At 43.5% G+C, this 13,419-nt stretch overlaps 1 protein-coding gene and 1 non-coding gene across 2 annotated transcripts in view; both read left to right on the top strand.

Annotated features, from left to right (window-relative positions):
* Positions 1-13,419, top strand: part of ANKH (ANKH inorganic pyrophosphate transport regulator) — a 170,360-nt gene that overhangs the window by 75,842 nt on the left and 81,099 nt on the right. The window lies entirely within an intron of this gene.
* TRNAG-UCC (transfer RNA glycine (anticodon UCC)) lies at positions 3,401-3,473 on the top strand. Its single transcript has one exon. It is a non-coding gene; the product is annotated as a tRNA-Gly (tRNA).

The following is a 13,419-nucleotide window of genomic DNA, read 5'->3' on the forward strand; positions in this document are numbered from 1 at the left end:
GGACTTCCTGTTTTTCCCTGATCAGTGTTTTTCTCTTTGAATTCTTCACTTTTTTGCATCAGCCAGGAACACATGTGGTGCAGTCATATGGAACTGTGTTTGAGAGGGTTAGAAATTAGGTGATATAATACTTGGTCATTTTTTATCTATTCAGTGGGCTTTCATCTTCACATGGCAGTAAGTGACTATAGAGAAAAAGCTTTTATTCTGTAGAAATGGTCTTTTAGCAGGACCAAAGGGGAAATTTTAATCATTTTACTTGTAAAGAAACATCATATTCTGTATTGAGTAATTGAAAGGAATCTTAAAGCTTTAAAACAGATTAAAATGTACTGTCAAAATTACACAATGAGAAAATCTACTTACTGCTCAAAGTCCAGAGCTCTCATTGGTTTTATCTTAATGTGCAATTAAAAAAAAAAACCAAATGTATTCTTTTTAATGGCTGAGTAATACTCCATTGTGTATATGTACCACAGCTTTCTTATCCATTCGTCTGCTGATGGGCATCTAGGTTGCTTCCATGTCCTGGCTATTATACACAACGGAGTATTACTCAGCCATTAAAAAGAATACATTTGAATCAGTTCTAATGAGGTGGATGAAACTGGAGCCTATTATACAGAGTGAAGTAAGCCAGAAAGAAAAACACCAATACAGTATACTAACCCATATATATGGAATTTAGAAAGATGGTAACAATAACCCTGTATGCGAGACAGCAAAAGAGACACAGATGTATAGAACAGTCTTTTGGACTCTGTGGGAGAGGGCAAGGGTGGGATGATTTGGGAGAATGGTATTGAAACATGTATAATATCAAATAAGAAATGAATCACCAGTCCACGTTCGATGCAGGATACAGGATGCTTGGGGCTGGTGCACTGGGATGACCCAGAGGGAGGGTGTGGGGAGGGAGGTGACGGGGGGGTTCAGGATGGGGAGCACGTGTACACCCATGGCGGATTCATGTTGATGTATGGCAAAACCAATACAATATTGTAAAGTAATTAGCCTCCAATTAAAATAAATAAATTTTTAAAAAATCTGCACTTTGCCATTTAGAAACTTAACAGATAGCCTTTAGAAATTCCCTTTTACTCTGTGTGAAATAGGAAGAAATGTTTGCTTTGGTTTATTCCCAAGTGTTAAGCAGAGGTTATCAAGCCAAAATCTCGAGCACTTCCAAGAATTCCTAGCAAAGGAACTTAGCATCTTGGTCATCAGCACTCTGAGACACATGAGTTTAAAGTACTTGAAGTGGACCTAAATGTATAGTGGGGATATTAAAGTTGGTTCAAAAACAAGTGTTTAAGCCATAAGGAAGCTCAAGGTTCAGGCTTGGTAAAACAGTTCTAACGTTGAGGTTGGAATGATTCTTAAATTCTTCTATAAATGCTGTTATATGTAATGCCAAATGAGTTTACATGTAGTTATACCCAAAGAGTATAGTTTTTGTACATTTCTTTTTGCACAGCTATTTAGGTCTCATTCCATATACTTTTATTCTAAAGCTCTTTTCCACTCATTCTGACCAATTGGAATTATCATCCTGTCTGTATGGCTTGTAGAGGTGCGCTGCTGTGTTTCTATCTTAGCACTGGTTGCATCAATGATCCTTCTGTGTGTTTCTCTCTTCACCTTTGTGTTCTCTCTCCCTCTCCCCCACTGCTTTTTCCATCTTCCTCTCCTGAGCCTGCCCCCTCCTTGTCATACAAAACCTCCCTAATCCCCAGGACTTTTACTGATGAACGATTCATTTTTGTTCGTTTGCAAAAAAATTCGTGTCCAACTCTTGCAACCCCCATGGACTGCAGCCTGCCAGGCTCAAGCCCCTAATTCAAAGGTTTGTGGGGAATATAAAGAAATATTCAAATACACTTAGAGCGTACAGCTTATTTACCTGGCCCCATGCTTTCTGTTGATCAGGGTACATGACATAAAGAAAGTGAAAGTCACTCAGTCATGTCCTGTATAGTCCATGGAATTCTCCAGACCAGAATACTGGAGTGGGTAGCCTTTCCCTTTTTATAATTAATAAATAATGTAATAATAAATATTGTATTTTATTATATATTTTATAAATGTGTACCAAGGTGAAAGGGAAAGTCACTCAGTCGTGTCTGACCCTTTGAGACCCCATGGACTATACAGTCCATGGAATTCTCCAGACCAGAATACTGGAGTGGGTATTTCCACTCCAGTGGATCTTTCTTTCTCCAGGGGATCTTCCCAACCCAGGGATAAAACCCAGGTCTCTCACATTGCAGGCAGATTCTTTACCAGCTGAGCCACAAGGGAAGCCCAAGAATACTGGAGTGGGTAGCCTACCCCTTCTCCAGTGGATCTTCCCAACCCAGGAATCGAACCGGGGTCTCCTGTATTATAGGCAGATTCTTTACCAACTGAGCCATGAGGGAAGCCCTTATGACCTGACATGGTGGCCATAAAAGATTAACTGTCTGTTTGACCATCGTATGATGTTTGTTGGTCAATAAAGAGCACGGTGCCAGGCAGATTGCCCATACTGACTTAGTATATGTGAGTGAATGAAATCATTCCATGAATAAATAAATGATGACAATAATTTCTCATGACAGGAGCAATCATATGGCTGAAACTTATTAGAGAGGGGTTCCTGGTGGGAAGAAAGATTTGACCCTGATCTCAGGGGATGGCAGATGCTGGCATTTCAGCTAGGATTAAGGGCTAGCACAGCAGGGAAATTCAGAGGTCAGGGTCTTCCCAAGGGGAGCACTGATAGTGAAGTTCATAGAACTCCAAGAAACCTTCCCTGCCCCTGGGTTCAGTGCCTTTCTGCAGTCGCCAGACTGTGTTACAATTGTGGTGTCACCTGTTCATAAGTATATCGTGACTTAAGTGCTAAAGTCAAAAAGGTGGTGGTGGTGGTGGTGGTTGTTGTTCAGTCACTCAGCCATGTCTGACTCTTTGCAATCCATGGACTATAACTCACCAGGCTCCTGTGTCCGTGGGATTCTCCAGGCAAGAATACTAGAGTGGGTAGCCAGTGCCTTCTCCAGGGGATCTTCCCAACCCAGGGATCAAACCCGGGTCTCCTGCATTGCAGGCAGATTCTTTACTGTCTGAGTCACCAGGGAAGCCCTGGTGGGAGGTAGAAGTAGGTAACAAAGGGCTTGAACATGCAGCAGCAGGAGGGTCAGTTAAACAAGAGCAGATCTGTCTTTTCTCACACTCAGAGGTCTAGATTTTGGAGACTTACAGCTGTCTTTGGACGGCACACAGCTTCTAGAATTCAGCCTCATGTTTAAGCTGTCAGAAATCAGGGTGTCTTTCAAGCAAGATGAACAAGGGGAACCCTTCCAAGAGGCATCATCCCAGGTCCTCACAAAAGCATGCTTATAATTTATCAAAAGGGACTTCCCTGATGGTCCAGTGGTTAGGACTCTACCCTTCCATTGCAGGGGTCACAGGTTCAATCCCTGATCAGGGAACTAAGATCCTGCATGCCACAGTGTGACCAAAAAAAAAAAAAACTTTGCTCTGTGGAGTGGTTCCCTGGCTTTTCATCTATCTTCTGTGTATTCATTTTTCATTTTAAACCATTGAAGTAACATACGTTCTTTGTCACAAGGAAAGCTATACAGATATGAGTGTCAAGCTGATTATTTTCCTCTTCCTGCCTCCCTTCATCCCATCTCTCCTAAAAATAAACAGTATTAAGGGTTTGGTGTATGTCACTCTCCAACTTTCTCTCTGCTTATCCCCATATATTTACCCATTTTTGAGGATCTTTTTTAAAAAAAATTTTTAGTGGAGTGAGAATATACTATATTGCTTACAGTACAACCTTCAGCTTCACACTATGAGCATGAGCTTTTATTTCCAGTTGGATATGTTTAGTTGCACCTCAAGCTCTGTGATTGCTGGTCAGCATGTCCCTGTGTGCATGGACCATATATGCAGCAAATAATAATCATTATTACTTAGCCTTTCCCATGTTGGCAGACAGACAGATTGTTGGCAACTGTCTGCCATTGCAAAGAATGCTTTAATGAACGCCTTTGTTTGAGAGGCATCCTGTACTCGGGCTTTATTTTGTTTGGGTAGATTCTAACAGGACATTACTGAATTAAAGAGACGGTATGCTCTAAATGGTAATATCTTTTGACATCTTCCTTTGCCAAGGATTAGAGTTGACACTCCAGCCAGTCCTGTATGAAATTTCCTTTTGCGCTGTATCTTCACTGGAGGCATGGAAGGAGCACCTGATGTGCCCAGTAGGTCTGTCTGGAGCCAGAGGGGGCCTGAGCTCCTGCCCCACTGGCAGCAGGGACATCAGGGTCTTCACATTCGGAATCACTGGGATCTTGAATGGGGTTGTGCTGTTGGGTTGGTCAAAAAGTTCATTTGGGTTTTTCCATGTGTGTGTGCGTGCTAAGTCACTCAGTCATGTCCAGCTCTTTGCAGCCCCATGGACTGTAACCCAAGAGGCGACTCTTGTCCATGGGATTCTCCAAGCAAGAATACTGGAGTGGGTTGCCATACTCTCCTCCAGGGGATCAAACCCACATCTATACATCTCCTGCATTGGGCAGCAGGTTCTTTACCACAACTTGGGAAGCCCATAACATGTTACAAAAACTAACGTTCTGGCCAACCCAATACTTTAACGGAGGCCCTTCTCAGGTGCTTACAGGAAGCTTCTGTGCAGGGAGCTTTCTGAGCCACTCATCCTGCAGAACTTCTCTGCCAGACTGCAGGGTCAAGGCTGACCAGGCCACAGGTCAAGGCCACACTCTCCCATCTATGCCAGCATCACTTGCAGCCAGGAGCCCACCCTAGACTCCTTTCAAAGGGAAAGACCTCAAGGGAGTCTTCACCCAGCCTAATCTACCTAAGGCTCTCAGATTCCTCAAACTACACTGCCATCAGAAAAAAGTAATGATTTCTTTTAGGAATATTTGCTTCTAGTATTTAACCATCTGGATGGGCATTGCAGGGGGGATGTTTATCCCACCTGCCCCACCCCTCCACCTGCCATCCTCAGTCTAGTGTTGAAGGAGGAAAGAGTGCCATACTCTAGATCTCCCTGGCTTCTGGTTTGGGCCACACCATGTATTAACCAAGAAACTTGGGCAAGTCACAGAATCCCTTTGAGCCCCTTTTCTATAAAATAGGAATTTTCCATGCTTGCTCTGTTGCTGTAGCATTGTTATATACATTATATAAGATAATGTGTGAAGGCCCATTCAAGATTCTGCCACACTGCCTATGTAAGAGGTTGGTATTCTTTATGTGATCCATAAGTCACGTTTCTGGAATACATTATTGTACACTCAGCAAATATACTTCTGTGGCTGCAGCATCCTTGGGGCTCTGAGGGCCAAGTGGACAGGGCCCACATGTCTCCTTTCATTGGGTCCTTTCGTCCCCTCATTCATGTAGACGAAAGACAGTGCTTCAGTCTACTCTGAATTCCCAAGATCCCAAACCTGAATTATAGTGAATCTGGATTTGCAGAAGGAAGCTCAGTATGTGCATTTACTGGCTCATTATTATGTACATGAAATAGCAAGTACAAAATGAATTCATTCTCTCTTTAGAAATTTTCAAAGCAGTTCAATTTTACCCACACCATTCTATAGCTTATTCCTTTATCATATCACTTTTCTGGTGAAAAATATTCATCACAAAACATGGTTATAGTTGTAAAAGCAAGCAAGAGAGCAAGTGAATCACTCAGCCGTGTCCGACTCTTTGCGACCCCATGGACTGTAGCCTACCAGGCTCCTCCATCCATGGGATTTTTCCAGGCAAGAATACTGGAGTGGGTTGCCATTCCCTTCTCCAGGGGCTCTTCCTGACCCAGGAATCAAACCTGTGTCTCCCACATTGCCTGCAGACACTTTACCATCTGAGTCACCAGGGAAGCCCCCAAACACTGGGCTCGTCCAGGATATGAACCCAAAGACAACATAAATTCAGAATATGTAGTTCTTGAGCCCTTGCTACAACTACTGACACCATTTGTCTCTTGCCTGGTTTGCTTGTGCTACAGTGACACTTGTGTCCCTTCCTTGTTTTGTGTTCTCAACAGTTTACTCAGTGAGATGATTATACTTTACCTATAATCTCAAAATCAGGTCAATAATTTAGACCAATAATAGCAGTGGAGGTCCTGACAAGCTTATTCACACAGCAAAGAAAACAGTGGCGTAGCTTTATCCCATTGTATATCACCTACTTGAATTGTGTTGGGATTCCTTTCTCAGTGTGTGTGTGAATCTGTGTAGCCGTGCACCAGTGTGTGCATCCATGGGCTGGAAGGACCAACCTGTTTAATGACTAATTTTGAATCTCACAGTCACCTCCAAAAATCAGTCAGTTCAAAAGCCCCAGACCCTTAGAGATCTTTCACAAAATTTGGTGTGTGCTAGTTACATAAATACCAGCAGTGAGTCATAGCTGAACCCTGAGCAGCAATAAATGAATCCCACAGTTGAGAATCCAGTAGGAATTCTGCACAAGCTAAAGATTCTAGGATGATGCATTATCCCAAGTGTAAAGGAAGATCAGAGACTTTCTGGAAAGGTGTCTCTCGAAGGCTGGAGAGCCTCTTAGCGTTTCTACCACCCTAGTGATGGAACTGGTACATAAGCTCAGGGAGACGCCCATGTGGTCTGCGTTCCCGGGTTTCATCCATACTCTTTGTTGTGTGGTGCTCATGCCAGAGCCTTAGTGACCTGATTTCTCTTAGCCTCATTTTCTTCGCACGACTCAGATGTATGATGACTTCAGCATCACTCCTTCCATCTTCCACTTTTATCCTCGTAGTGCTTGCAACACATCACAGTTTAAAAAATAATCCTGCGTCCACGTCTTTGGAATTTTCCATAAAATCAGTCTTCATCCCAAAGTTCTTTGTGTACTGCTCAGCTAATCCTCTCTGTTTAAAGAAAGCATTTGGCCCTGACTGTGAAGTCTATTTCAAAGTGAAAGGAGGGCTTGGTTCAGGATAACAGAATGATGGTTAAGATCTTAAGCCCAGAGGTCAAGATGTTCTGGCTTCTTCTCCCAGCTCTGTGCCTCCTAGACAAAGTGGTTTAGTCTCTCCATGTACCAGTGTTCTCGCCAGTAAGCTGGGAAATAATAATATATCCCTGACGGAGTGGACAGGAGAAGTGAAGCTCTTAGAACAGTGTCCATCACAGCACAAGATCCAGGAGATGTTAGCTTCCAAGACATTTCCATCATCGTTACTATGGTGGTCATTGGATTTCATAAGCTCCACAGGCAAATCAGCATAAGCTTTTTCTTCTCTTAGAATAAATACATTTGTAAATGTCAATACAAGCGCATTGATGACATTTCAGAATGTTGCAGTTGAGTCAGGAAAAGGAATGGAGCTTCAGAGCTGCTTGCTCAGAGGTCTACAGCCAAATTTAAGATGCTAGAGGAATCAAGAAAAAATATCTATTCCTAATCATGAAGACAGTATTAAGTAAGCAGAATACATAAGTATGTGCTCAGTTGTGCCTGACTCTTTGTGATACCGTAGGCTGTAGCCTGCCAGGCTCCTCCATCTGTGGAACTTTCCAGGTGAGAATACTGGAGTGGGTTTCTATTTCCTTCTATAGGGGATCATCCCCCACCCGAGGGATCGAACCCACATTTCCTGTGTCTTCTGCACTGGCAGGCAGATTCTTTACCACTGTGCCACCTGGTTTATAGGCAGAAAGAAAGCATGGAAGGTTAGTAAGAAGGCTCCCCAGATCCCAGGGTCAGTCTATTCCAGGCTACTGTTTATGGAGCTGTTGTTGTGTTAGTTGTTATTCTGTCTTTTGAATATAAAAGCATTTTAAACTTGGTTTTAAAGTGGGATGGATATAATCTTGACATATTAACCAAGAATTAGCATTATTTGGGGACCATATAACTTTATAAGTATTAAAAACTAGTAGGAAATATGGAATTTTAATAGTAAAGGTGTGCGATCAAGGTGAGGAATACATAAGGACTCTTAAATAGCATGGGAAGTGTTGGTTTTTTAAAGTGTGCTAGAATTTTCATAGTAATATTTCTTCCTTGTCAAGTCTCCCACCATCTTGAATTAAAGTTAAGTTTAGATAAATAGTGTTAGTCACTCAGTCGTGTCCAACTCTTTGTGACCCCATGAACTGTAGCCCACCAGGCTCCTCTGTCCGTGGAATTCTCCAGGCAAGAATATTGGAGTGGGTTGCCATTCCCTTCTTCAGGGTATCTCCCTGACCCAGGAATCGAACCTGGGTCTCCTGCATTGCAGGCAGATTCTTTGCCATCTGAGCCACCAGTGAAGCCCTAAGCTTCGTGCTCAAATGAAAGATCAAGAGGATTTGAGGAGGGTCCTGTGACACTAAAATTTATCCTTGAGTGAACTAACATCTTTCTGGAGTAAAAGATCAAAAGTAAAATGCTTTTTCTTTTCCCTGAAGTACTGAAGAAACCAACAGTTGAAAATTGAGTTTGCCAAATTTGGTACCTGTTTGGTAATTTGATCTTTATAGAAACTCCTCTCCAGGTGTGAGAAATGACAGAGAAAAGCAGTGTTATATTTTGGACATGCCCTGTGTTGTCTCCCAGTCTTCAGGAAGCACTAAGTACGGATGGTGCTGCCCGGAGCAAAGACTCTGATGACCAAAGCGACCAGGTTTCATTTTAGCACCACTCCCTTTAAACCACAACCTTGTGTGTGGGTGTCAAGCTCTTGGCCAGAGCTCCATAGACAGAGTGAGGCTGTCTCCTTTAGGGAGTTATAGATCCTTGAGAAAATAAAACATGGCTGGAAAACTACCGGGAAGATAAATGATCTAATTTAACCCAAACCACTGTTTAAAATACAGACAAACAGAACAATAAGAGTGGAAAATTATAGGAACCCAGACTCTTTGAGAGGATTGAAATCCAAGGTGCTGATTATCCATGTCACTGGAAGACGCTGTTCCCATAGGTAGCTCTGCTACACACGTACTTCTGAATTTTCCATTTCCCACAAATGCAAATTTTCTGAGGACCTTAAGTTTGAGAAAAAAATTTTAATGATATTTCTTTTGCCACAGTAATACTGAGTTGCTCCATGTCCATGTCACAGAACGTGTAATGGGATGGTTGAAGCTATAGACAGAGGAATAGTCTTTTATCAAAGAGATTAAATGACAATCTAGCCAGATAGAACATTACCCATCCCTTGTCCCACTGGTTTTTCTAATCCAGGGTGAAGCAAGTAAAGAAAGTATTCATCTTACTAGAAGTAAAGTAAAGGGACTTGCAGCATTTTATGTAATAGTCTGTTATTTTAGGGAACAAAACCAGTTTCCAAACCAACACCTTTTTCTGACAGGTTTTTTTTTTTTTTTTGAAGTATAGTGGTTTACAATGTTGTGTTAATTCCCGCTGTACAGCCAAGTGATTCAGTTTTACCTATATACACCTTCTTTTTTATATTCTTTCCTCTATGATTTATCACAGGATATTGAATATAGTTCCCTGTACTATAGAGTAGGACCTTGTTGTTTATCCATTCTATATGTCAGAGTTTGCATCTGCTAACCCCAAACTCGGGCTTCCCAGGCAGCTCAGATGGTAAAGCGTCTGCCTGCAATGTGGGAGACCAGGGTTCAATCCCTGGGTTGGGAAGATCCCCTGGAGAAGGAAATAGCAACCCACTCCAGTACTCTTACCTGGAAAATTCCATGGACAGGGGAGCCTGGTAGGCTATAGTCCATGGGGTCACAAGTGTTGGCCCAACCCTAAACTCACAGTCCATCCCTCCTGCCCCTCCTCCCCTCACCTTGGCAACCACAAATCTGTTCTCTACATCTGTGAGTCTGTTTCTTTTTTGCAGATAAATTTGTGTCAACTCAGCACCTTGTTGTGGAAAAATTTGAAGAGCCATTTCTATATGAGCAACATGATCATTTTCTTAGCGTGTGACCATAAATGTCAATTACAAGATTGGCATCCAGCTGTCCTTGGCACTGCTGAACTGGTGGCCCTCTCTCCCCAAGCCTGCTTACCCTTACAAGCACCCATCCTTCTGAATTTTGAGATTATCACCCTGCTTACCTGTCAGGGCACACTTAGCTCTTCGCAGGGTTCTCTCAGCTTCTCTGAGAAGATTCTCCTTTGAATTTAAACTTCTGATTTTCTTTTCATGGCAGCTGACTTCTGTTATAGGACTTGACTTCACAGGGGGACAGCTTGACATCCAAAGGACATGGGGGGAAAAGGAGCCGGAAAAAATCTTTGGTTAAGCTTTACACTTGAGTCTAATCATGTGGCCCAGTGCTAAATCCTATTTATGTCCACGTGTCTACTGTTAAGGAGTCACCTTATCCAGGATTTATTGGGTGCCCCTGTGACAGGGTAGAAATAGCAGGGGCAATGCTTGTCTATCTCGTGAGAAAATATCAGAGCTACAGGAAGGTATATGGTGCCACTGCCATATCTTTGCATATTTCAAATACATCAGTTCTACCAAAAATAGGTTTATTTACCCGGAAAAACCAAACCTGCTGTCAGAGGATTTTATGAAGGACAAGATACATCAGCTGGATGTTAGTTAACACATTTTTTTGGTTCACAGACTGAATTTTGGTTATGTGGCATGCATTGTGCTGGGTAGACACAGGAAGGCTGGTCAGCAGTAGTAGTCTGGTGAGACGAGCAGTTGAGTAACCAGGCAACCACAGTGCAGCGCAGTGAGCCCAGAACTGGGACCTGGGTCAGGGTACCAGGGAGCATGGCAGGTTGGGGGGTGTGGGGGGCACCTTCCAAAATGTGACTCCTGAACTGATTATGAGTTTACTAGGCAAGTGAGATCAGGCAAAGGTAAAGGTGATCCTGTATAGAGAAAAGAACTTGAGCAAAGACCTTTAGCTGAAAGAGAACATGGCATATTCAGAAAACCACTAATAGTCCAGGTGTACTTCCCCAGTGGCTCAGCAGTAAAGAATCACCTGCAACGCAGAAGAACCAACTTCGATCCCTGAGTCAGGAAGATTCCCCTGGAGGAGGAAATGACAACTCAGTCCAGTCTTCTTGTCTGGAGAATCCCATGGACAGAGGAGCCTGGCGGACTACTCTCCAAAGGGTCTCAAAGAGTCGGACATGACTGAAGCAACTGAGCACACACTCATAAAACACAGTGCCAGGCAAGCATAGAGAGTTGAGATCAGACAGACAAGCAAGGTCAGGTCACGAGTGGCCTTTATGAGAGGTCACTCGGTGCACAAATATTTATTTATAGGTTATTTATATATTATATATACAATTTATATTTATATTATTATAGATTATTATTTATAGATTTTATAGATGTCATCTATGCATGAGCCGGACACTGCCCCAGACCCTGATGGCAACTTTTATGGAGCCCACGGTCTGTGAACAGGATGCAGCCTTGAAGCACCTCGATGCCCTTGTAGGAATTTGGATTGTGTAATCTGACCATCATGTGGAGGGAAGAAGAGCTTGGAAAGGAGAAGACCACCAGTGACTTGACACAAGGCACGGTGGTGGGGCTGGAGAGAACTAGGCAGATTCAAGAGTGACTAAGGGAGGAGTATGGATAGAACCAAGCCATCAGTGAGTGTGACGGCTGAAAGGCATCCAGGGGGATCCTCAGGCTTCTGGGCTTAAACCTTGGATGCATTCATTCGAAGGAAACCCAAGAGGAAGGCCAAGACTGTGGGAACCCAGGTAGCCCAGTAGATGGTGAAGTTTTCGAAACGTGGAGTGTGAGGAACCAAGGGGCGTTCAGATGGAGGTGAGTGGATCTGAAACTTAAGAGAAGCCTGGAAAATCTGGAGAGATGGCCCGGAGACTCTTGAGCGGACAGGGAGCGATTGAAGTTGCGGTGAAGGGTAGGGGTGAGGGGCGGAGATTGCTGAGTCAGAGTGGAGAGCGCCAGGAGGCGAGCGGAACCCTGGGAACACCAGTATTTAAGAGACAAAGAAGAGGCATCCATCCAGGAGAAAGAACTGGAGCAGAAGAGCTAGGAGGAGAACCTAGAATCTTTTGTCATCGAAGACAGGGAGGAAAAAGTGTTTGAGTAGCCCAGAGGGCAGATCGGCTGAGAGGTCGGAAACAAGAAAACCAGAACCGGAAGTGCGCATTTAGTTCGGCGGGAAGAGCCTCTGTGGGGGAGGGGGAACCGGAACCGGAACCCAGTGGCTGCATTCAACGCAGCGTTCTGTGCTGACTCGTGTGGTGTGCCCAAAGCCTGTTAGAGCTGTAGTTCTGGGTTCCGGCACCTCTGAGGCAGCTATTGTAACAGGCTGAGGAATACATTGTTTGGAAAAAGTGGAAATAAGAAGCACAGGTGGCACATCATAGAAGTCATCTGTGAAAGGAAGGTGAGAAAGAAGGCCATACTGAGAGAAAGAGAGGAGTCAAGAGAAGCTTTATTTTTCAGAGGGAAGACACTTAAGCATGTTTGAGGATAGGAGAGGGCCTGTGGAAAGGTGAAAAGTGTTAGTCGCTCAGTCATGTCTGACAGTTTGCAACCTGGTGGACTGTAGCCGGCCAGGCTCCTCTGTCCATGGGATTCTCCAGGCAAGAATACTGGAGTGCGTAATCATTCCCTTCTCCAAGGAAAGAGTCAGACAAATAGCAAAGATCAGACAAGCGGGAGAGGAAGATAGTGGCTCCTACCCAGGTCCAAGAAACAGAAATGCAGAGACCTGCATTTACAGAGACGTGGATGGACCTAGATTCTGTCATACAGAGTGAAGTCAGTCAGAAAGAGATAGGCGTATTATATGCGGTATGGACCCCTAGGGGGAATGGGGAGGATGGGATGAATTGGGAGATTGGGATTAACATATATATACACTACTATGTATAAAATAGTTAACTAATGAGAAGCTGTTCTACAGACAGGGAACTCTACTCGATGCTCCGTTGGTGGCCTAAATGGGAAGGAAATCCAAAAAAGAAAGATATATATATATATCTGATTCACTTTGCTGTACAGCAGAAAATAGCATAACATTGTAAAGCCACTATATTCCAATAAAGATTTTTTTTTTTTAATAAAGGCAGTGTGAAAAAAAGAGAAATGTGAAAACCCAGGAAGCTAGCCCTGGTCAGACAGGCCTTTCCACTGTAACACCAAGAGGAGGTGGAGAAGGGTTTGGGAAACGTGCTTTGTTGAGCATTGTTTTACAGAGAGAAGCAACCGGAGAAATTTAGTTCCGACCTGATGGATTCCCTATTGCAGATGAAGTGGAAGTGAGGTTATCTGCCACTGAAGAGGGAACAAGGCAGCTGAGAAATTCAGAGAGCACAGATGGGAAGGATGGAAGGATAACTGAGCAGTGAACAGCCCGGTTGAGGATGGAGACCAGTGAGTCCTGGCAGCAGCCTATTTGTCACATGTTTTATTCCAGCCACTCTCAG

The sequence above is a fragment of the Bos mutus genome, chromosome 20 (assembly GCF_027580195.1).
Source record: "Bos mutus isolate GX-2022 chromosome 20, NWIPB_WYAK_1.1, whole genome shotgun sequence".
NCBI classification, from domain to species: domain Eukaryota; kingdom Metazoa; phylum Chordata; class Mammalia; order Artiodactyla; family Bovidae; genus Bos; species Bos mutus.